At 34.0% G+C, this 25,183-nt stretch overlaps 1 protein-coding gene across 19 annotated transcripts in view; it reads right to left on the minus strand.

Annotated features, from left to right (window-relative positions):
- BAZ2B (bromodomain adjacent to zinc finger domain 2B) overlaps positions 1-25,183 on the minus strand; it is a 384,859-nt gene that overhangs the window by 160,521 nt on the left and 199,155 nt on the right. Inside the window, exon 1 of one of the 19 annotated variants that reach the window (XM_079923524.1) lies at positions 13,802-14,425. The exons of the other annotated variants lie outside the window; for them this stretch is intronic. The gene's annotated coding sequence lies outside the window, so the exon portion shown is untranslated. Of the gene's footprint in view, positions 1-13,801; positions 14,426-25,183 lie in introns of those variants that run through there. 19 annotated transcript variants of the gene reach the window in all.

The following is a 25,183-nucleotide window of genomic DNA, read 5'->3' on the forward strand; positions in this document are numbered from 1 at the left end:
CAATCCTGGCTATACATTAGAATCACCTGGGGGATCTTAAAAATATTTATATACATGCAGAGCCCAATTCCAGACCAATTATATCAGAATCTCTGGGGATGGGGGCTATGCTATGCATTAATAATTTTAGAAAGCCCTCTAGGAGATTTTAATGGGCAAGGAGGGTTGAGAATCATTGCCACAGTGCTTTACAAAGCTTCAATTCAACATTACTAGATAATATCAATCTGGGGGTTCAAATGAAAATAACAATCAACTAGTGTTGACTGCACTGTTGGCCTGGTATATAATATTACTAATATTAAGGATGCTATAAGTCTGACTAAAATGGAAAGAAAAAAAGAAAAAGATCTGCTAAAATGAGGTGGTGAGAGGGATTAAGATGAGTACAAGAAGAGTAGGAAAAATATACAGACAGCCTGGAAAAGAAGAGCACAATGAGAAAATGGGAAAAAAACAGAAATAATCACCATTTTAAAGTCCAAAAGCCAAGTGGGAAAATAAAAACAGAATAATTCATACAGTAAGTAATTGTATACAGCAAATAATTCATAACAGCAAATACATGTAAAGGGAGCTTCTATAACTGGCTTTACTGTTACACAAAGGTTCTAAATAGGTATATATGCATAAGCTAAATGAATATTACAGACTGTCTACCCTGTATCCAGGTGAGCATTCAGGGTGATTGGTAACAAGGGCAGGTATGAGAACTTCCAGCCATCTTCCTGTCATAGTAAGGACAGAGAAATCCAAACCAAGGATCTCTCCTTCCACTTCTTCTCAAAGAACTCTCATAGGCGCTGGCTGCTATGTCCTATAAGTAGATTATTTAAACTGAGTTTTACATATACACTAGGCATACTGAAAGGAAGTAGGGAAACGGGACCACCACTCCTCCAAAAAAGTTTCTACAAGGACAAGTGACTATCTGGGTAAGGCTCTACAGTTACCCACATATCCCTTACCAGGTAGCCCTTACCATGGTCTATCACTTCTTCGGTCTCCACCTCACCCACACAGAGGGAGCCAGGAAGATGGGAGGGTAACTGGACCTAGCAATGGAACCTATTGTCCCAAATATTTAAGAGATTTGAATTATAATTTGCCATATTATACTAAGATAATTGAATATCCATAAAGTTCAGTTTCAATATCATGTCTATAGAATGATTAATGAAATAAACAGATTAGAATAAACCAATCTTCTTAGGCAATAAAGATTTTAGAAAAGCTTCCAGAGAGGGAAGACAGATATAGACTTCTATAAGCTGTTTATTAGGTGGAGGAATATCTCCCAGTACTTAGGCAGTAATTCCACAAAGAACCAGATAGGCCTGTTTCAGGAAACACCCCAACCTTCAGAAAGGATACTATTAATAACTTAGGCTACAGTTTAGAGAAAAGGACCTGCCTTTTACAAACTATATATTTATTACAATACAGGGCCAGCAAGGGAAACATCATTACCACCAATGTCCTGTTCTCCACTTCCCAATTTTTGAGATCCTAAAAACTTTCCTTTTGGAGTTAGAGATGAATAACTGAGAGTACTAAGTCCGTTTCCACCCTCCGTAAATTGTGTCCCAGGATGTGAGGAGGGTAAGAAAAAGCAAAGGGAAAGAATGAGGTAAGTAAAAGAATTTTAACAATATAAAATATCCAAAGAGGTTAAAGAGTCCAAAAATTGGCACTATTAGTAGGACTGATAAGTAATCCATCACTCACAAACAAACCCTTTGTTCAATATCAAGTATGATACTTTACAGGATAAGCCAACAGAGAAGTCGTGGTATTCCTAAAAAAGTATCTAAACTATGGTAATGAAAAATTATAGATTCCTGGGGTCCCCAATTAAGTTTGGAATTATAAGAAAAGAGAGCCTTCTGACAGATGCTAGATGGCCATCAAAGAAAAGCTGGATGGCAGCAAGGAGACCTCAATGTTCCTGAGGACAAAAAATTGAGGTTTTCTTCTAAAATGTAGCCTGATATACTGAAGAGAAGCCCAAAACCTTGAGAAATCTGCTAAGAACTCTAGAAAAAGTTTATTAGGCTGACTCAGTAATAAAATTCAGAATTCAAATACTACAATAGAGTAACGAGATAATAGGAATTCTGGCCAATCTTGGAAGAAGGAAGATAAAAAGGGGGATCTGGGAAGAGGAACAGCAAGCAAAGAAACTCCCCAGCTGTTGACTCATCCACATTTGGTGTTACACGGGAAAAGGCCAGTGTTTGCATAGTAGGCAAGGGCCACAAACATACCTTGAACACCACTCCATCCAGTCTGATAGGGTTACCGGTGACAAGGTCTGGGGTAGCATCCTGGAAAAACTGATAGGTGTGGAAGACTCAGAGAATATGTCAGAGACAAACAGAGACACTAATTCTAACCATATTTCCTTAGAGGACCTTGAAAAGCTTTCAAAGTGAAAGGAAACATTACCTGGACCAGTAAAGGGGAGGATTCTTCAAATTGGAATATCAACCTCCGAGTCTATTTGGACAGTTTTTCCTTTTGTTTTTTGTATGTAAAAAGTGTAGAAGCACTAGACTCTAGAATACAACCTCTCAAGAAATGGCAATAAAGAAATTATATCTAGAAAGAAAATTAATTCCAACTATTAGGTGAAAACTAAGACTTGGAAAGGTATTCTTCCTAGAAAAAAAGCAGTGGTATCTCTAAAAAAATTTCATTTGAATTTCACATAAACTAGTTCCAGAAAGTTCTAAGGCATTAAGTCTATTTGAGTATGTGTCTAGATGTTCATCAGGGATTAATTTGATTTTGGAAAATTAGATGTGTTTTTCAATCAGTGCACTAAGATACTGGCAATAAAATTAGATCTAGGATTCATTTGATGCTTCTGACCACATGACCAGTAATCTTTTAAAATTGAATGATAAAAGAATAATTAAAATAACAAAAATGAGAAGGGGCAAAGTAGGTAACAGTTAGTTATACTAAAGGTACAGATACTTTTAAAAAGAAGGAACTTAAAAGTTTGAAAAAGTGAGGTTCAAAAGGGACCATATTGCTTCTAACTGGAAGTAGAGATATTTTGAAATAGAAGTAATAGCAAGATGGGATTTCCCTGGTGGTCCAGTGGCTAAGACTCCACGCTCCCAATGCAGGGGGCCTCGGTTCGATCTCTGGTCAAGGAACTAGATCCTGAATGCCGCAACTAAAAGATCCCGCATGCCGCAACTAAGACCCGATGCACCCAAGTAAATAAATAAATATTTTTTAAAAAAAGAATTAATAGCAAGATAATTTGATTTCTACTATGGAATATTACACAACCTAATAAATACTCCTATCACCAGGGTGCAGCAAGTATCTTGAAAGGAAAGCTGACTTCAGTGGTCTTTTTTTACCCTCTTTTAATTTCTTTTTTTAAAAATTTTTCTTACTGTCGCAAGAACACTCAATATGAAATCTACCCTCTTAACAAATTTGTAAGTGTACAATACACTACTGTTGACTGTACGTACAATGCTGCACAACAGATCTCTAGAGCTTATTTACCTTCTTAACTGAAACTTTGTGCCCACTGTCTAGTAACCCTCCATTTCTCCTTCCCCCCAGTCCCTGGCAACCACCATCCCACGCTTTGATTCTAATAAATTTGACTATTTTAGATATTTTATGTAAGTGGAATCATGCAGTATTTGTCTTCCTGTGACTGGCTCATTCTACTAAGCATAACGTCCTCAAGGTTCATCCATGTTGTTGCATATTGCAGATTTTCCTTCTTTTTTTAAGGCGAAATAGTTATTTCACTGTATTCTTATAACTACATTTTCTTTATCTATTCATCTGCTGATGGACAGTTAGGTGGTTTCTACAACTTGGCCACTGTGAACAGTGCTGTAATGAATATAGGTGCAGTAATATGTCTTTAAGATTGTGAGTTGAATTCTTTTGGATAAATACCCAGAAGTGAGTTTGCTGGATTATATGCTAATTCTATTTTTCTTTTTTTTTCTTTTTTTTTTTGCGGTACGCGGGCCTCTCACTGCTGTGGCCTCTCCCGTTGCGGAGCACAGGCTCGGGAAGCACAGGCTCAGCGGCCATGGCTCACGGGCCCAGCCGCTCTGCGGCATGTGGGATCTTCCCGGACCAGGGCACGAACTCATGTCCCCTGCATCGGCAGGCGGACCCTCAACCACTGCGCCACCAGGGAAGCCCAATTCTATTTTTAATTTCTTGAGGAACCTCTATACTATTTTCCAAAGTGACTGCACCATTCTACATTCCCACAGTGTGCGGGGTTCCAATTTCTCCACATCCTAGCCAATACTCACTGTTTTTTTGTTTTTTTGATAATAGCCACCCTGAAAGGTATGAGGTAATATCTCATTGTGGATTTGATCTGCATTTCTCTGATAATCAGTGACATTCAGCATTTTTTCATACCTGTTGGCCATTTGTATGTCTTTTTTGGAGTAATGTCTGCTCAAGTTGTTAGCCCATTTTTAAAATCAGACTATTAGTTTTTTTACTATTGAACTGTAAGAGTTCTCATATGTTTTGGAGATTAACACTTTATCAGATATGTAGTTTGCAAATATTTTTTCCCATTCCATAGGTTGCCTTTTCTCTCTGACAATTGTTTCCTTTGCTATGCAGAAGATTTTTTAGTTTGATGCAGTCTCCCTCATTAATTTTTGTTTTTGTTGCCAATGCTTTGGGTGTCATATCCGTGATACCTTTGCCACGATCAATGTCATGAAGCTTTTCCCCTGAGTTTTCTTCTAGGAATTTTACAGCTTCAGATCTTACATTGAAGTCTTTAATCCATTTTGAGTTGATTTTTGTGTATGGTGTAAGATAAGGGTCCAATTTAATTCTTTTGTATGTGAATATGCAGTTTTCCCAACACCTTTTGTTGGAAAAACTAGGCTTTCCTTATCACATATTCTTGGCACCCTTTTTGAAGATTAATTGACTGTATCTGCATGGATTTATTTCTGGACCCTCTATTCTGTTCCTTTAGTCTATATGTTTGTCTTTATGTCAGTAATATACTGTTTTGACCACTGTAGCTTTGTAATATATTTTTATATGAGGAAATTGATGCCTCCAACTTTGTTCTTCTTTCTAAAGATTGATTTGGCTATTTGTGATCTTTCATGGTTCCATGTGAATTTTAGAATTTTTTTTTTCTATTTCTGTGAAAAATGTCATTGGGATTTTAATAGGAATTGCTTTCAGTCTGTAGGTCTCTTTATGTACTATGGACATTTTAAGAATATTGTCTTCTAATCCCCCTCCTCAAATTTTCTATTTCACTTAGTCTTTTATCCCTTTAAATTCTTTACTTCCTTAGCTCAACAATGCCACAATAAAAATTTTTTAAAATATTTTATCTAATTATTTAATTTTCAGTAGGTTATTCAAAGTATTTAAAAGTCTACCACAATCCTGTACTTAATAGACTATTGTCTTTTTGGTTTTAACCAAGTGGAAAATTATTTCCCCAAAGTTTTTCCCTAAGTCTAAACTTTGTTGATGATTTAGACACCCCATAACCTCGATCTCTCTTCCTACTTAGGTGTGGAAAGACTCACTAAGCTCAAATCAATATTAAGGAATTTGTCTCAGAGGTTTGAACAAAGAAAACAAAAATTATTCTATGAGCTATCTTGTGTCAATTTTCTCAAAATTGCTGGCTATTTCAAACTCCCTATGCATCAAATATTCACATGTACATCTTTGATGAGAAATACCTCTCTGATATCCTAACCAATATTCTTACCAGGAAGACTCATTACATCTGCTGTTACTATTTCCATACTGAGTTCACAAGCGTGATTCATTACTGTATGTGTGCTTGTGATATTACATATCTCTCCTAGGGAAATCTGTAATTAGGTCAAAAAGTTTCCCTATCCCAATATTGCTTCCCATTTCCTGAGTCACATGATCTTATCAAGCCCATGAAATAAGCTTCTTTTGGCTTAGTGGTCCCTCACTGATATATGAAAAGATAGGTAAACACTGTTTTCCTAACTCACATTGAATTCCAGAATTTATACTTTAAGAGAGTCATTTTTTAAATGTCAACTGAAATACCTCTAGTCTTTTGTCTCAGACTTATATAAAATGTTAGCCTATATGAAGTAAATAAACATAAAATAACTAAATAGAATATATTGGAATATTTTCCAGTTAGAGATAATTAAGGGAGATTTTACTTTACAGTGCAAAAAAGGCAACTAAAAAACTAAAATAGAAGTACCTTAAAATTGGGCAGAAATAAACTAAATTGCACTAACTACTTACAGAAATATCTGTACCTATCTATTTATAATAGATGCCTAGGGACTGAGAAATAGAAATTTGGTGACCATGTTTTATAAACTACTAGAGCAATATTGAGAAAACATACAACCCGAAGGTTTAATTATTTTATTAAAATTCACTTTAAGAGGTAGCTCTTTATACATACACATTTTCTCATGTGTAACACATGGCTTTCTGTTTCTTTTCTTTCCTTGATCCTTTTAAAAAAATATATATGGTATTTACCGAAGCCAGTATTCATTCAGCTTAATTTTTTACATACTGTATATCTATAGTATAATAAAATAAAAATTAATGCTTGATAAGACGCTTGCTATGGAAAACAGTTTGACAGTTCCTCAAAAAGCTAAACATAAAATTACCACATGACCTAGCAATTCTTCTCCAAGGTACATACATACCAAAAAAAATTCAAAGAGACTTGAACAAATATTTGTACATCCAAATGTCCATCAACAGATGAATGGACAAATAAAATGATATATATATATACATTTATATGTTTGTATTATATATATAATATTTATTTATATGTATAATGGGATATCACTGAGTCCTAAAGAGCAATGGAGTTGGGATATATGCTATAACGTGGATGAACCTTGAAAACATTACAGTGAGTGAAATAAACCTGACACAAAAGGACAAATATTATATGATTTCACTTATAGGAAATATCTAGAATAAGCAAATCAACAGGACAGAAAGTAGATTCAAGTTTACCAGGGGCAGGGGTAGGGAGAAATGGAGTTAGTGCTTAACAGTTATAGAGTTTCTATTTAGAATGATGAAAATTTTTGGAAATAGACAGTGGTGATGTTTGCACAACATTTTGAATGTAATTAATGACAATGAATTGTAAACATAAAAAGTATTAAAAAGGCAAATTTTATGTTATATACTTTTACCACCACTTCAAAAATGTAATAATGTAATTTACCAAAAGCCATTGGATTGTACACTTTACATGGGTGAACTGTATGGTGTATAAATTATATCTCAATAAAAATGTTATAACAAGTAATGTTTGAAGTCCCTCTTCAATGTTTGAAGCTCAGGTCCCTTTTCCTTAAAGAAGCCTTCCTTGATCATTCTATGACCTTCTCTTATTATCAACTCATAGTATTTTACTTGTTTATATCACTCATTTAGCACTAAATTTCATCCTCCTTTTGAAATCTCTGGTGTTTTTAAATTACTATTACACATTTAATATTTGATTATGCTTTGTTTACAAAACAAGATTAGTTGCTCAAATTATCAAATCAAGACTCATATTTAATATTTGTTTGTACTTTTTTTTTACCAAACGAGATTAGTAGTAGCTGAAATTGTCAAATCAGAATCCAACAGCCCTCTATCATCTTCAAATTATCAAAAAATATTTCAATTTTACACTTGCACTTATCCATTAAGTAAGAATTTCAATAACAACTGTTATTTCTGGGAAAAAATCATCAGAATACTCATTCCCTGGGCACTCCAATGAATCAAGGATGTAATAGACTTAGTTTTATAACTATTAAAAATAGGTAGTAGGATACTTTTAACAGAAAATGCTGTTTGACCAATCACTTTTCTTTTTCCCCAAATGAATTAAAGATAAGATACGATCCAAACAAAAAATTAAAAAGGTGAGGGCTTCCCTGGTGGCACCGTGGTTGAGAGTCCGCCTGCCGATGCAGGGGACACGGATTTGTGCCCCGGTCCGGGAAGATCCCACATGCCGCGGAGCGGCTGGGCCCGTGAGCCATGGCTGCTGAGCCTGCGCGTCCGGAGCCTGTGCTCCGCAACGGGAGAGGCCACAACGGTGAGAGTTCCGCGTACCGCAAAAAAAAAAAAAAAAAAAAAAAAAAAGGTGAGGAATACACATTTAACATATATACAAATATTTTTTGTCTAAGTAGAAATGTACAGAATATATACATTTAATCCTGAACAGGATTAAATAAAATATGAAATTACACAGACAATTAATTATAATAAAAAAGGTGTCTGGGGGCCAACCAAAAGTTTTGTTTACTTAAAAATCTTATTTAGTGATTATAGTGATCTTAAAATAAATTATACATAAGAATTTGGGGTATAATGATGAGAGAGAAGGAAGACTTTAAAGAAAAGAATAAGAAGAATGAATATATATATATATGAGATATTCCTTTGGAAAATAGCATAAAAACTTGAGAAATAGATATAGCACACTTACGATAAAGTTATATACTTATAGAACAGAGATACAAAGGCTAGGTAAATTTTCTACCTATATAGAAAATTAATATATGCTTAAAATGACCTTTGAGGCTTATAGGCTATTTTAATCCACAGCAGGGTTTTCTTTTTTTAATTGGTACTTAGAGAAATGCATAATATGTGTTTGTTAAAATATTTCCTTCCTGCAGAATGTCTGAATGATTTGCTCTTTAAGTATGTCTTTGAAAACATATCATAAATGTAAAGAGTATTAGCTCAGGGCTTCCCTGGTGGCGCAGTGGTTGAGAGTCCGCCTGCCGATGTAAGGGACACGGGTTCGTGCCCCAGTCCACGAGGATCCCACATGCCGCGGAGCGGCTGGGCCCGTGAGCCATGGCCGCTGAGCCTGCAGGTCCAGAGCCTGTGCTCCGCAACGGGAGAGGCCACAATAGTGAAAGGCCCGCGTACCGCAAAAGGGTATTGGCTCACATGAAATTTAAGAAATAACGTATTTTGATCTAAAGGCAAAAGGTTTAAGTTTTTAAAATATGGCATCATTACCTCAAAAGTAAATCTATTTCAATGAACAGCTATATTTCTATTCCCTACCAAAGTAGAATGACTTATGTTCACTTTTACAGTGAAAATACCCACTGGCGTCTCAGAGAATATTGCTTTTCCAGCCAGAAATACAGCTATTTATCAAATTCAGTTCCCCAGAAAACAGTCAATAAAGAGAAGGAAACAAAAAATGGTTTCCATCAGACAAAATAAATGAGTTAAAACTCATTCTTCATTAATTGGGAAGTCCTCATACCCTTAATCTCTGAGGCTTTATAATTTACACATGATCCAACAAGCTTGGGTTGAGATTCCCAAGGTCCCAGCATATTAGAAAGAGGGATAAAGATGATGATGATAGCAGCTGTAAATTTCTAAGCACATATTAAGCACTACACATGGGAACGAGGGCCAGGAATGGAGAGAGTATCTGTAATAGGAAACTGTACTGAAAGCTGTGTAGGAACTTAAAAAAGACCAACAAATGGCTTGACTCCATGACCAAGAGTCTACAAACCTTATGTCTCAAGGGTATCATTATGCTACAATACAGAATAACTAATGCTCAAAAAGACAACTCCTTGAGACCTTAAACAAATGTTTAAAACTTTGCAAGGTTAAAAATATACATTTTTAAAATAAGGAGCATGGACAATACAATCTAAATACCTAGATTTGAATCCAGACCCATCACCTAATATATCAATGACCTTAGGCAACTGTAATCTCCTTCAGACTCAGTTTCTCCAAATGTAAAATGGAAATAAAACTTACCTTACAGCATTATGGTGAGAATCAATATATGTAAAAGCACCCAGCACAACCCATGAATACAGTAGCTACTGAAATACTCTGAAAACTTAACTACTTAGAATAATTTGTTGGGATAAACAATTTTTTTACTTTTAAATGTTATTACTTTTTAGATGTTTAGACGTTACTCTAACGTAACGTAACTCTAGTTTGTAAATATGTAAAAGTAGAAAAAGCCAATTCATTTAAGTGTATAAAGAATGTTCTCAAAGTTCATCATAAATCACCACCAATTCACTCTTCAGCCTCAATTTAGATGGTATCTCCTCTGGAAAATCTTCCCACAATCTCCACTTGCATATCTATTAAACACTTAAAAATCTACCACATCCAAAACCAAACTCCTGATTGTCCATCCCTATCCCAAACCTGCTCCCTATGAAAACCGTCCCCATCTCACAGTTGATGGCAACGCCATCCTTCTAGTTGCTCAGCAGAAAACCTTGGAGTCATCTGGCCTTCTCTTTTTCTCATATTCCACATCCAATCCATCAGAAAACATTTTGGTTGTACCTTAAAAACATCCAGAATTTAACCACTACCAGCCTTACCTAAGCCACTACTTTTCAATCAGATTACTCTAAGAGACTTCTAACTGGTGGTCAATGCCTCCCTACTGTCTATTCTCAACATAGCAAGTGGAGTGAACCTTTACAAATATAAGCCAGATTTACCGAAAGCCCGCAATGGCTCCTTAAAGTCCCTACAGTGCTCTGTAAAGCCCCAGTTACCTCTGTCAAAACCTCCTACTCTCCCTTCTCCCTCACTCTACTCCAATCATTACTCTGAACACACCGGGTATGCTTTTGCCTTGAGTCCTCTACCTGGAAGGCTCTTCCCAAAGATATCTGCATAGTTAACTTCCTTGATCGTTGCTCAAACATCACCCAACTCATCACCACCACAGCCTTCTTACCCTTCTCTACTTTTTCTTTCCTCCATAACACTTGTCACCTTCTAACATGCTATATACTTATTTATTATGCTTACTGTTGACTCCGCCCCAATATACGTTCCACAAGAGCAGAGACGTTTGAAAATTTTATTTACTTATATATCCCTAGAACAGCACCCCAAATATAAATTAAATATATAAATAAAAGAAGACATTAGAACTTCTTTGTGTCACCTTTAGTATCTTGCACTTACCCCTATTATATCAGTTATCACATGGTACTATAATAGGCTGTTATATTTTTGCCTCTTCCACTAAACTGTAAGTTTCGTGAAACGAGGGACTTAATTTTGCTTTCCATTACTATCGCAGAATGTACTTATAGTGTCTGACACTTAGTAAGGATTCTAATATTTGATAAACTGCTGAAAAAAAACCCCATCTAAATCAAAGGCTTTAACGCCTTTATTATCTCCAAAATATAAACACAATGCTTAAAGGCATGACACTGAAGACTGAGTTCTTTCTAGATTTTGTTAGAGATTTTGGTCTGGCTCTGGCACTTACTGACTAAAGGACATTGACGAAATCATTTAAATTCTCTACAGCTATTTCCTGATCAGCAGAAATGGGGGTAATGATACTACCTATACCTCATGTGATTATCATGAATGTAAAATAAGATGATAATGAAGGAATTCAGAACATCCTTCTTCAAAATACGCTGCTCTGGCATATTGACTGTTTTGAGTTAAAGGCACTTGAAAAACAGCAAATACAAGAAAAACACTGACTTTCCTCCTTTCTCTTAAAAGCAGGAAATGAAATTACTATATGAAAGATGTCCTCCCTATACCAGAAGGAAAGTAATATTCTTATCATCAAAGATGAAAAGTTGAGACTGAGAGAATTCTCAACAAACAGACCTTGTTAAAATAATTCTTATCTTCCTTTAGTCTCTCCAAATAGCTTAGTCACTTTTCCACAATTGCCTCTCTTTGGTCAACCTAACATAAAAAAAGTAGATTTCACCATTTCTTTGGTCTTCATTCCTTTTGCAGACTCTGTTTCACACAAAACTATGTGTTAAATAAAGCTGTATGCTTTTCTCCTGTTGATCTATCTTACGTCAATTTAATTCTCAGGCCCTGCCAAATAGAACTCTAAGAGGGTAAAGTTAAAAGTTTGCCTCTCCTACAATAAAATTAGCGCAGTAGTTTGCACATATTAAGTATTCAATAAGTGACATCTATTATTTGCTATTACAAATTAAACAGGACTTCCCTGGCGGCACAATGGTTAAGAATCCGCCTGCCAGTGAAGGGAGATGGGTTCGAGCCCTGGACCAGGAAGATCCCACATGCCACAGAGCAACTAAGCCCGTGTGCTCTAGAGCTCACAAGCCACAACTACTGAGTCCGCATGCCACAACCACTGAAGCCCACACACCTAGAGCCCGTGCTCCGCAACAAGAGAAGCCACCGCACCGCAACAAAGAGTACCCCCCCCACTCACCGTAACCAGAGAAAGCCCACGCACAGCAACAAAGGCCCAATGCAGCAAAAACAAATAAATAAATAAATAACAAATTAAACAGAGGCACTACTATAAGTCCTACTTCAATAACTTGACCAAGTTGGAATATTCATTAAATACAATCTTTGGAATCTCCTTAGAATGACCAATAACATAAATTACCAAGTTACCTAAAATATCTTTGATAATCATTTTGCAAAAGAAGTTACCTTAACTGTCTCAGCAAAAGTATTTACATTATCCCAGAATATTTTTAAAATATTTCTGAATGTTAGGTTCTATGACCATCTTCAGTAGCTGCCTTCAGTGTTTAATAATTTCATAGTATTTTAAAATATAACCAGGATGCCTAGTTCTAGAGTTTAAAAATTAAACATCTTACTTTTTAGGTGAACTATACTTATAGGCCTATAATATATACACATCTTCTTCCCTCTACTCTAAATAATCTCATTTCCAGGAATAAGACTTTTGAGAAAAAGTTAAATAATTTAAGTATATTTGTGACTCTTTACTAAATCACCTCCAAGCTTTCCACTTCTCATTTTAGTCATGTACCCAACAATATGTAGAATCCTCTGGTAATGTTATATTAGGGATTTAGCAAAACTAACAATTCTGTTGAAATTAAAAGGGCAGTTATATGGTGTTTATTTTAAACTTTACTTTCCACTATTTTACAATAGAAATAATTTTTCTATTATTTCCTTGTCTACTGTGACTCCTAAATGTTTTCCTATTCTATGTTCAGGGTCTGTTGTCCATTTTATAAAATACTTATGAATAATCATTTTCTTTACACTTTGTACTACCATAAAGAAAAACAACATTCATTTTACTTAGCACACATATGAACAGTAGGCAAGAAAACCAAGGTAAGCAGTTTAAATGATTGTCCCAAGACCACAGATGGAGTGACTGCCAGCTTTAGGATTAAAACTAAGAAGCTCATTATTCCCCTTCTTATATTCTGAGTACTTAATATTGTTTTTACATCACAGGGATCTCATAATTAATTTAAGAATAATAATTTAATTTAATAATTAAAACAATTATCAATAATCCTGACAATATATTTAAATAGACTTCTGAAATGTATTAAATAAAAATAAAATTAGTTTACCCAAATATTCCCTGAAAAAATTAATCTGATTTACTACATAAGTTATTTTTAAAATTTTGATTAGAGTGCCAAGAAAGTGACAGCTTAATATAATTTATCATTTCAATGTCTTTTTTAAAAGCTAATTTCTCTAACCAAAATCTACAGTAAGTATATGAGGTTGGATTTAATACCAAACATACTTTTCCATTAAAAAAAAAAAATCCTCCAAACTTAAAACAGTAGTTTCTACTCTAATTGTAAACTTCAACTTCAAGAATTACTTACAACAGATATATCTAAGAAAAGACAATGATAAAAAGTAAAGAAAACACAAAATACTACTGCATTTACAGGAGAAAAAGACATACAGTATAATATTAACAGCTTACTGTGGAGAGTGGGTTTAATCAGGAAGTAGCCATTATCCTTTCGATTCAGAGCAGTGACAGCACTCCAAAACAACAAGCCGTGATATTTTTCAGTTAAAAGGCATGAAAGAATACCTACTATTGTGTCCTAGCTTTGCTGACCCCAAAGGTCACCATATGTCTTTTATCAGAAGCTATCATGAAAACATAATCCAAGTAAGCATTTACAATGCTTTATTTGTTGAAACACCTAAAATCTACCTAACACAACCTCCCTCTCTCAGTTACTCACAAAACATGGCTGTCTTATTCAGAGATTAGCAATTATTGTAATGAGATACTGTCGGAGAGGGTCAAATAGTACTTCCTGCAGTTTACACATCTTGATTTCCTGGTAAACAAACTGAAAGGCAGGTGGAGCACTTAGATCACCAGTAACCGTGAATGCTCACGTGACAAAACTAAGCCAGGTGAGGTTGATGTCTCAATCTTTCTTTTCTTAATTTTATTAACGTCAAAACAGACAATAAAGAGTTCTTTCTTCCTTTTTTAAGGAGGGTTTATTCCTGACATGTGAAGGCACACAGTTTATAATAAGGAATGCTTGAGAAGCGAATCTGTTTAAGTAGGTTTTAAAAATTACTTCTCGGCAGGTAAATTTAAAAACAAGGCAACACTAGCTAACAAGGTTTGAAAAGAAACTAAGATTAACTGTTCAAAAACCTGCTAACTGTAGGGAAATGTCTTTGAATTTCAATTCCTTCAAGAAAATAGATAAAAGAAGTTTCTGAGTTATAAATAAAGACAAGCTCTTGCAAAATAAAACTATAATTCATGTGGCAGTCTTTGGGAAAAAATCTCAATTATATGAATCAAAAAGTTTACATAACTTGAAGCTACTCCCTGCATCATTTAAAATTCATATTTCAAAAAGAAAACAAAACCTAAAATATTTAACTTGAGCATTTAAAAATACATATTGTTAGCTTGAAAATTAAATTTCTCTGTCCTTAGTTTTTCCTCCAAATTGCTGTTTTTCACTCTGAAATTTCTAGTATAGTTGAATGAAGATTGATTTAAACTAACTAAGGGTATAAAACAAACACACACTCTGTCAAAATGATAAATTCACTAATTTAAAAATATTTAGGAGACTTTTTTAATCTACAAAATTTCATTTATCTTTAAAATTCTATATATTCTAAGGCCCAGCATCTGTCCTAACTATTATGAACACAGCATGCTTTAATTTTAATGCAAAGAGCTCTTAACGACCCTTTTACAGCAATATAATCAAGGCATTAAATTATATAACTTAAATCAGGTGTATATTTACTCTGCAAAATAAAACTCTAATGTATTGCAACAGAAAACAAAACAAAGTGACAATAAAATCACTGACAACAAAAAGAACACCTAAGTAGACAAGACTGTGCCAAGAATACAAAATATCAGAACAGATTATGTTACAAACATTTAATATGTATCATTTGAAAGGAGTACATATTTAATACTGAACAACATTAATGCAAGTTGCTAACCACCATCTTTACTATGATGACGCATGAAATAGCAAATTTTCAGAAAACTATTACTAAAAGTTTCAGCTGAATTTCTTGGTCCAATTAAATAATTCAAATATCCTATAGTTACTTGGAATGCAAGACACAGCCCTTATTTCCCTTATAGATAATTTAAGATATAATTCCTACCAAATAGGTAGCTTTGACTATGTAATTCATATATGGAAACAAAACAAAATTTTAAATTAGAAAACTATTATTTCAATTATTTCAAAGAGCCATGAGTATCTTAGTTTCCCATATGGATCAAATTTAAAGGATAATGAAATTAAAATAGAGAAGTAAAGAAAATAAATTTGAAATTTTGTTTCATTCAAGGTAGTTTTTATCAAATGTCAGCAAATTTCAGGGTAAGAGTTTACAATTCGGTTGAAAGGGCAAGGGTGAAAACCAGGGTAAATATGATACCCTCTGAGTTAGAAAAAGACCCCCTCTGAGCTAACATGTGAGAAAAGGAAAACTTTTCCTCCTCTAGATATATTTCAGCTCTAACTTGTTCTCGCAGTCAGGCACTCTTGCGTAAAGCACACTTAGCACAACGAACTATACCTGGCAGTTCTGTACAGGGAAAAACCTCCAGAAATGATTCCCTTGCCCCTGGCAGGTCTAAGAACCACAGAGGAGATTAGTCCTCCATGACTTAAAGAATTCATGCAAAATGAAAATGAAAGACAGGAAAGGGGACAGGAGAAGGAAGAGAGGCTCCTATATTTATTTGCTTACATTCTGCTGACAATAAAGAAGCTTTCCATAGTTATTTATATCCCATCTTATTTCAAAATAACTTAAGGTGACTTATGGACATATGATTAGTAAAACAGAATGCTTTCAAAATGTAAATTAATATGAATAAAGGGAAGCAAGAAGATGAAACACAAAGTAAAGCTGGAACATAGAAACGCCTGTCATAAGGCCTTGCACAACTCTAAGACGTGAGTGGTTCAGCTCTGAGCTTCCTAGCAATCAAAGTAAAGTGGGAAACAAGATCAAATTATAAAATTCTCATTTTGTATAAGCTGCATTTTACAAATAAGCACCAAAGCTTTCCCTAGTACTTAGAACTGAGAGAAATATCTTCATACTTTTCAATAATGCAACCCTGGACAAAAAAATAATTTTCTCAACAGCATCTTTACAGAGATTAAATAACAAATTTCATATGGAATTCCTTTCAACCTTTCTTCGGGGCAAGTTGGTATCATAACATGATGAAAGGTTACCCAGAAAATGAGCCAACTTGCTAGGAAGCTATGTATCTAACTGGGATCTTTAAACAAACACTAACAATCCCCAGCATCTTTTGTTAAATTCACAGTCCATTTTCATATTCCAAGTTAATATTTCATTTTCTAAATGCAGATTCTTCTGCTGGATGAGTAAATAAAATGGACATGCAAGTGATAACTGTGGTTCCAGATCAAGGAGAAGACATTGGTAGGATAGGTCCAGACACTTAAGAGGGATCTCTCTTTTTAACTTAAAACAGTTCCTCTCTCCCTCTTTGTTGACCCTCCATGATCCTGCTCAGTTGAACAGCCTGGGAGCCCAATCTCTGATGATTTACATTCCTCCTCAGTTTGGTATTTGTAACTACGGTAGAGAAATCTGATTTATTAGAGTTTCTAGATTCCTACCTTCTCAGACAGTCTGCACCAATTTCAATTTATTTTAGAGCATGAATCTTGGCATATTTTTGCAGCATTTACTTTTCATATTATTGGTGGGGGAGAAAGACAGTAAAATTAATATAAAAGCAATTTCCTATTTCCCATTTCATTATACAAGATAAAACAAGGTCCACAATAGTAGCACCTCAACACACCATACATCTGGACTGAATAATACTAAAATTTAACAATGCTACAATCTAATTTTTATGTGGGGTAAAATAAATAAGTAGTAGCAAATATATTCCATTACAGTTGTGTTGGTCTCTTCGCTGTCTCCCAAAGATGCCAAGGTTATGTTCTCTTACCTACCAGTTTGTTTATATTGTTTCCCATTTCTTCCTTACCACACTATCAGCTTAGATCTCATCACCTTCAGGAGGCTCCTCACTCAGAGCCTAACTATTTGAGCCCAGAAAACCTTCTTTCTCCACATGATTTAGCTCTATATTACTCTCTAATTATTTTAGGGATCTCCCTTACTAGATTTTGAAATTTCGTATTTTGTATTACCCATTGTGAACAATAAAATGTAAACATTATAAGTACAAATTAACTTAAGATGGTGCATTAATAAACTGCTGTACATATTTATAACAGCTCATGTTTGTCCAACATAAACAAGTTACTTATTATGATTGCATCAAGTGAACCAGAAGGCCAATTTTTATTTTAATTTCTTTATTTTTGGCTGTGTTGGGTCTTCGTTGCTGCGCGCCGGCTTTCTCTAGTTGCAGCAAGTGGGTGCTACTCTTCGTTGCAGTGCGCGGGCTTCTCATTGTGGTGGCTTCTCTTGTTGCAGAGTATGGGCTCTAGGTGCGGGCTTCAGTGGTTTCAGCATGTGGGCTCAATAGTTGTGGCTCGTGGGCTCTAGAGCGCAGGCTCAGTAGTTGTGGCGCACAGGCTTAGTTGCTCCACGGCAAGTGGAATCTTTCTGGACCAGGGTTCGAATCCATGTCCCCTGCATTGGCAGGCGGATTCTTAACCACTGTGCCACCAGGGAAGTCCCCAATTTTTATTATATAGATAATTTCTAAATGATATACAATCAACCTATATTAAATCAAATCTTGGGCTTTTCTATTTTCGAGCTTGTCAAAAGAATTTTAGTTGTGACAACTTTTGATAACACTACCAAAAGCCAACTAGATTTTGTAAATTATTGTCAGACCTCAAAATAACTAAAATTAAATGACAATTGTGTCCAGTACAGTTTGATCCACATTTGAATTCATATACATAACCCTAAGAGTCATGCAGTCTTTTACCTGATTAAATGAACTCTTCCAATGTGGAGCCACTGAAATTTGTTATTTCTGAATTTCCTATTTTATGAAAATTGAAATCTAACTATAGTAATCTCAACATACAATTTTTGCTATTGCAAAAGGTAGTAGTATTTACATTTGGCATAATATGTACACTTGCTTAACATTCTTCTTGCGATAAGAAAACCCATCCTAACATTTAAAAATATGTTAGAAAGCTATGGTTAACCTCATATTAATTATCAGCTTAAATCAATCAAGATTATAGTCTATTCATGTAAAAAGTTATAGGATAATTTAAATGGTTACATTATTAACCACCTTACAATTGTTTATTTCAGGGAACAAAAGTAGGAAATATATCTATAATATAAATTGGAAAGCTTTGAATAAATTTAATAACAAAAGAAAGAATATAATTCAATTTTCTTTCTTTTCCTAAAAGACAAACTGAAAAGAGTAAACCAAAGAAAGCTACACATATATATTTTTTCATTTATTGTAACATAATAGATACACACAGAGCCTGTAAAAATACAATATTCATTTTGCTGCAGAAGAACAGACATTGCATAACAATGAGATTTGCTAATGAAATCAACCATCAACCTGGAATACATATGTATTAAACCAAGACCCCAGTGTCATTTTCTTTTTGCACCGTTTGTTCTTTCTTTCATTTTTTCTTGACCTTGTCAGTATTTTTGTCCTTTAGATTTTGGAACTTTGGTAAAGAAAAATCAAGACTATAACATTATTATATAGAGTACTGCTTTTTATTCATCACATTTATTTTTAATGTAAATTCCAATTGTTCTGCTTCTATCAGCACTATTAATGTATCTTTGGGAAAAAAAAAAAATCAATAGATGCTACCAGAAGAAACAAAGGAGGTTTATTTCTATACAAAATTGTTGAATCAGGTTTGAAGAAAACTTTTATCAACATTTGACATAAATTCCATATAAAAACTTTTATAGCAATATTAGTTCTTACTAAAGAAATAAGAAAATAATAATATATTTTAAAGTCACTTTTGTAATAATGTAATTCTTCCAGCAGTTCTCACTACTGACAATTAGTAAGTGAAATAATGTAAGGCTGATATAATAATCATGTTTTTAGATAAAAATCATAACTTTTCCCCCCAAAATGCTCTGCTGTTCTGGTCTACAAAGTTAATCACTAATTTCCATTTATCAAAAATAAGCAATTTTGAGAATTTTCTTAAAGATTTATGACTTAAATTTACGATTTAGTTATTATAATTTTCTATAAAAGCCCAAAAGGCTATGAAAATATTTGATATATATGTCTTAAAGAAAAGCATTAATGTCCCTCAGAATTGATTTATATCTTTTTGAGTATAAGCTATTTAACTAAATGACTATCTGTCCTATTGGTTGTCCATTTACACAAATTAAGTTTTCAGTTCACGTATACTACAGATAAAATTAACAGCCTAGCCTGCTGTGGTATACAACTGCTACTAATTCATGATTATAATAGTTTCTTTTTTTTTTTTTTTCATTGGAAGCTTTTTTATTTTATTTTATTTTTTTTAACTTTTTTTTTAACATCTTTATATAATAGTTTCTTTTAAAAGAAGTACTTATACCAGCTAAAACAACTTCAGCCAAACAAAACTGTTTCCTATTTTTATTTTCATAACAACTTAATATCTAACCTCAAACAATATCCTGAAAAATAACAAGTCAATAAATATTACAGTTTTATTGGAAAAGTAAACCAAACAAGACATTCCTTATCAAACTTAAATTCTCTGAAAGTTGGCACTGACAGTCTAATAGTTCTCAAGGCTAACTATTTTAAAAATAGTGAAGGATAATTTTAAACGAACTACATAATCACAGGGCAATCATTAATCCACACACAAAGTATTTCCCTAAAACCCCAGAAATTTCTGTTAAAATGGCAAATTATAAATCCGACTGTAGAGAAACAGACAGCTAAAAAAATGTCTATGGCAATACTGAAAACCTACTTTCACTAAGGCAAAGGATGAAATCCTAATAAAATGTGGTGATAGGCTTTGGAAGGTTATCAAGCTCCTTGCTACTCAAACTGTAGTCCACAGACCAGCAACGCTGAAACTACTTGTTAGAAATAAAGAATCTCAAGCACTAGCCCAGACCAAATGAATCAGAATCTTATGCACATTAAATTTTAAGAAGCCATGATCTAGAGAATTCCTTAGCCTACCTAACAATTTGTATATCAATTCCAGTAACTCCTGATATTCTAATAACTCCTCAAAAATCCATATTAAAATGTAGAATACTCAGAGAATAAACTATTTGTCACGTTCAAAGCCCATTACCTACTATTTGCTTAATTATCTGAAGTTTCGTATTCACATGGACTACAGATTTTAAATTTGTAGTAATACAAAAAAATAAGGTGGGAATAATGTATTTTTTGTAAGATCTTAGAAAATATTAAATAAATGGATAAAATTGAAGTATTACACAGTCTTAGCAATTATTTTAAACTACTTCAACAAAAGAATCCTTTCTTAAATAAAATCCTGTGAAGAAGCCCTGTATAGTAAAAAAGAAATAAAGGGCTGCTCATTGGGGCAGAGGAAGCACCCAGCAGTAGCCAACACATCTCAACAGAACCAACTCATACGATTCCTCAGAGTACAGTTTGAAAACCTGATTTAAGGGAATTTGAACTTAAGAGTCTAAAAGTGAACTGAACAACTGTTATACTGATCACAGATAAAGTTTACTATTCATCAAAGCAAGTTGTAAAGATCACTAAATAGAAACCCACCCATAATTTAGTTTCTCTATACTGTTTTAAAGTAAGAACACTAGATAAAATTACATAATTAAGCATTTTTTTTCTAATTCAAATTGATCTTTCCCCAAATAGGTCTAATTGGTGAACTTGGATTTAACTAATATGTTATCTTCAATTAAATTATTTTAGTTAACAGTTTGCCTACCTTATATAAGACATTATGTTATATGCTATATGGGCAATACAGATGAATAGACAAAGTACTTATCACCGTGGAAGGCTAAGACAAATACATGAAATACAGTATGTGCCAATGAAAGCAACAGAAATATAGTACTATAGGAGCAGAGTTAACTGTGGATATCAGAAAAGACTTCATGCAAAGCTAACATCTTAAGTAGGCCTTGAAAAGTATATAGGATTTTTTTGAAAGGCAAAGATGGCTAGGCAGAGGAACTGGGAAAACGGTATACTAAATGGAGGGAAAACAATATGCTGAAGGTAGAGGCTGAAAAGTATTGGGCATGCTCAAAGAATAGCTTGAGGTAGCTTGCAAGTCCCCCAATAACAAGAAGCATGAGTTATTAATTTTTATAGTAGTAGCACTTACAAAACTCAAGTGTTAATACACTTGTATAGCCTAATAAAAGCTTTCAGTATCTACTGTTTGAATGAACTAATCAATCAATAAGTGAATGTAATCTAGTCTAGCTAGTATATAAGGCATATATAGAAAATAGTGGGAGATGTGGCTGAAAAGCTAGTTTAGAACCTTATTAGAGACAACCTTGAACATCACTTTAAGTGTTAAATTTATTCAACACTGCAAACAGTGGTAAACTACTTGCATTAGAAATATTGATCTAGCCGTTTTAAGTAGGATGAATTGGAGCAGAAAGCGATTTCCAAGAGGGATATTACAATATTCAGCCTGTTGCAAAAGATTAGGCAAGAGGAAAGGGTCTGAACTAAGATTGTGGCAGTTGAGTCAGAAATACGGAGATAAATATGAATATGAAAGATAAGATGAATCAATTCTTTTTTTACTTGTTGACTGGTCAAAGTAGAGCAAGAAACAAAAAATTAAATTATAGATGTAAAATCTATTGAACTTCATAGCAGATTCTACATAGACGGGGTAGGAAGGCAAAAATTAAGGAAAATCCAAAAGTTGGGAAAAATGTAGACCAGGAAATCTCTTATGCACTTATGGTGTAAACTCATATAACCACTGCAGAAAGAAATTAAGCAATACTTAGTAAAATCAAAGCTGTATGTAGTCAATATCACAGAAATTCTACTTCTGGGTATGTAACCCAGAAAAACTCTCATACATATGCATAAAGTCGTATACAAAAATGTAAACTACAGCATTATTTGTATAGTGAAATACTAGAAAATAAATAAAAGATTGTGGTGTGTTTTTATAATGAAATATATAGCAATTAAAATAAATGAACTAGAGCTACACATGTTAACATGGATATATATATCTTTAATATACAAATACAACCACTTATGGGAAGTAAAGGTTTTGTTGGTTTGTTTACTTCTATTTATCATTTTATTTAAGATACGACAATCTGAAATAAATCAGTCAAGTAAGGAGAAGCTGGATATGTCTTATGAATAATCAATGAAACAAGTCTCTGGAGGACACAGAAAAGGATAAAAATCAAAAAGCATGAATAAACTCTTAGGTTTGGTAAGGAGGCAAAACATTTTTTGTTTGTTTTTACCAGGACTGATTTATTTTATAACTGGAAGTTTGTACTTTTTGAAAACCCTCACCGATTTCACCCACCCCCCCACCTCTGGCAACCACCAATCTGTTCTCTATTAACTATGAGTTTGGGTAATTTTTTTTGTTTTTGTTTTTAGATTCCACATATAAATGAGATCATACAGTATTTGTCTTTCTCTGTCTTACTTCATGTAGCAAAATGCCCTCAAGGTCCATCCACGTTGCTACAAATGGCAGAATTTCCTTCTTTTTATGGCTGAGTAATATTCCATTGTATAAATATATAACACATTTTCTTTATCCACTTATCCACCTGTGGACTCAGGTTTTTTCTACGTCTTAGCTATTGTTAAGTAATGCTGCAATAAACATGGAGGTGCAAGGTAAAACAATTTTTTTTTTCTCAGAGATGGGTGGGAAGGTAGAAGAAAAAAAGACAATTTTGTAACTTTTTAATTTGAAATAACTATATATTTACAGAAAGTTGCAAAAATAGTATAGTGAGATTGCATGTACTCATCACTCAGGTCCCACTAATGGTTACACCTTATATAACTATAGTGCAATATCAAAACCAGGAAACTAACTACAATGTATACATATAGTTCTATGTCATCTTACCACAGATCTAGATTCATGTAAACAGCACTGCAGACAAGATACAGATCTATTCCATCACCACAAGGATCTTTCTCATGCTACTCCTTTACAGTCACACCCAAACCCCGCTCTCCTCTACCATCCCTAACCCCTGGTACCACAAATTTGCTCTCAGTCTCTATAATTTTGTCTTTACATAAATGGAATTATTGAGTGACGTTTTGAGATTGACTTTTCTCACTGAGCCTGATGTCCTTGAGATCTGTGTATCAATAGTTGATACCTTTGTATTGCTGAGTAGTATTGCATGATATGGACACACCATACCGTGTTTAGCCATTCACTTATTGTAAGACATTTTGATAGTTTCCAGTTTTGGCTATTACAAATAAAGCTGCTATAAACAACCATGTACAGTCATTTTGCTGAGATAAATGCCCAGGAGTGCATTTGCTGGGTCATGTATTTCACATATGTTTAGTTGTTTTCTTGTTTTTTTAAGAAACTACCAAACTCTTTTCCAGAGTGGTTGTACCATTTTACATTCCCAATGGCAATGTATAAGAGCTCAATTTCTCCACATTCTTGCCAGTGGTAGATATTGTCACTAATTTTTGTTTTAGCTGTTCTGATAGGTGACTAGTGATAGTTCATTTTTGTATTTTTCTGATGGCTAATGATTTTGAACATCTTTTCATGTGCTCGTTTGATATCTGGATATCCTCTTCAGTGAAATGCTACTTCAGTGAAATGTTACCGAGTTTTCTAATTAGACTGTTGGCATTTTTACTGTTGAGTTTTGAGAGTTTTTATATATCCTAGATATGAGTCCTTTGTCAGATACGTGGTTTTCCATATTTTCTCCTAGTATATAGCTTGTTTCTTCACCATCATAACAGGGTATTTTACAAAGCAAACAGTTTTAATTTTTGTAAAGTCCAATTTACTGATTTTTTTTCTTTCAAGGGTTGTGGTTTTTTGTGTCAGGTGTCAATATAAGAACGCTTCACAAAGTTAGGACTTACAGATTTTCCCTTACGTTTTCTTCTAAAAGTTTTACAGTTTTATGTTTTACATTTATGTCTATAATCCAAACAGATCTTGAACTGGAAAAAAGGAGAACTGATAGATCTGTTTATAAGAAAGTCTTCAACTACTTGGTAGAGTTATTTGCCACATTTATTGGGTATCTACTTAAAGTATGAAACACTTAAGATACAGATACAAGGTACAGGATACAGAGAATGGAGAAAACACATAGTTTTACTTCATTGTTTTAAGTGCTTTGGCAGAATTGTACATCAGTGTACCTGACTTAGACAGGAAGAACTTGAGAGTATTCTTCAAGAAGAGTATGTCTGCTCTAAGTCTTTAAGAATGGAGAAATTAGGCTACTCACAGAGGGAAAGCTATGTCAGGAAGAAATAATAGCACTGAAGAAAGGCAAAAAGACTATATACCCACTGCCTGCTTTAAGGAAGTATAAATGGTTTCAAAGTTGGGGAATACTAAGTATGGGAAATTTAGGCAAAATTTTAGATGTAGACAGGAGACAGATTGTAGAAGATATCATGTGCCCTGTAAATGAGATTAAATTTTATTCTGTAGTGATGGGAAGCTAGTAAAGGATTTTAAGTAGGTGAATAATCAAGTTAGATTTGTGATGCCATTTAAATGGTCACTGAAGAGGACGCTGAATCTGGACACAGCAAGACTAGAGGCAGAGCCACCAGTTAGGAGGCTACTGTGATAGCCCAGGTGAGGCATGATGC

This window comes from Stenella coeruleoalba, assembly GCF_951394435.1.
Source record: "Stenella coeruleoalba genome assembly, chromosome: 6".
Taxonomy (NCBI): Eukaryota; Metazoa; Chordata; class Mammalia; order Artiodactyla; family Delphinidae; genus Stenella; species Stenella coeruleoalba.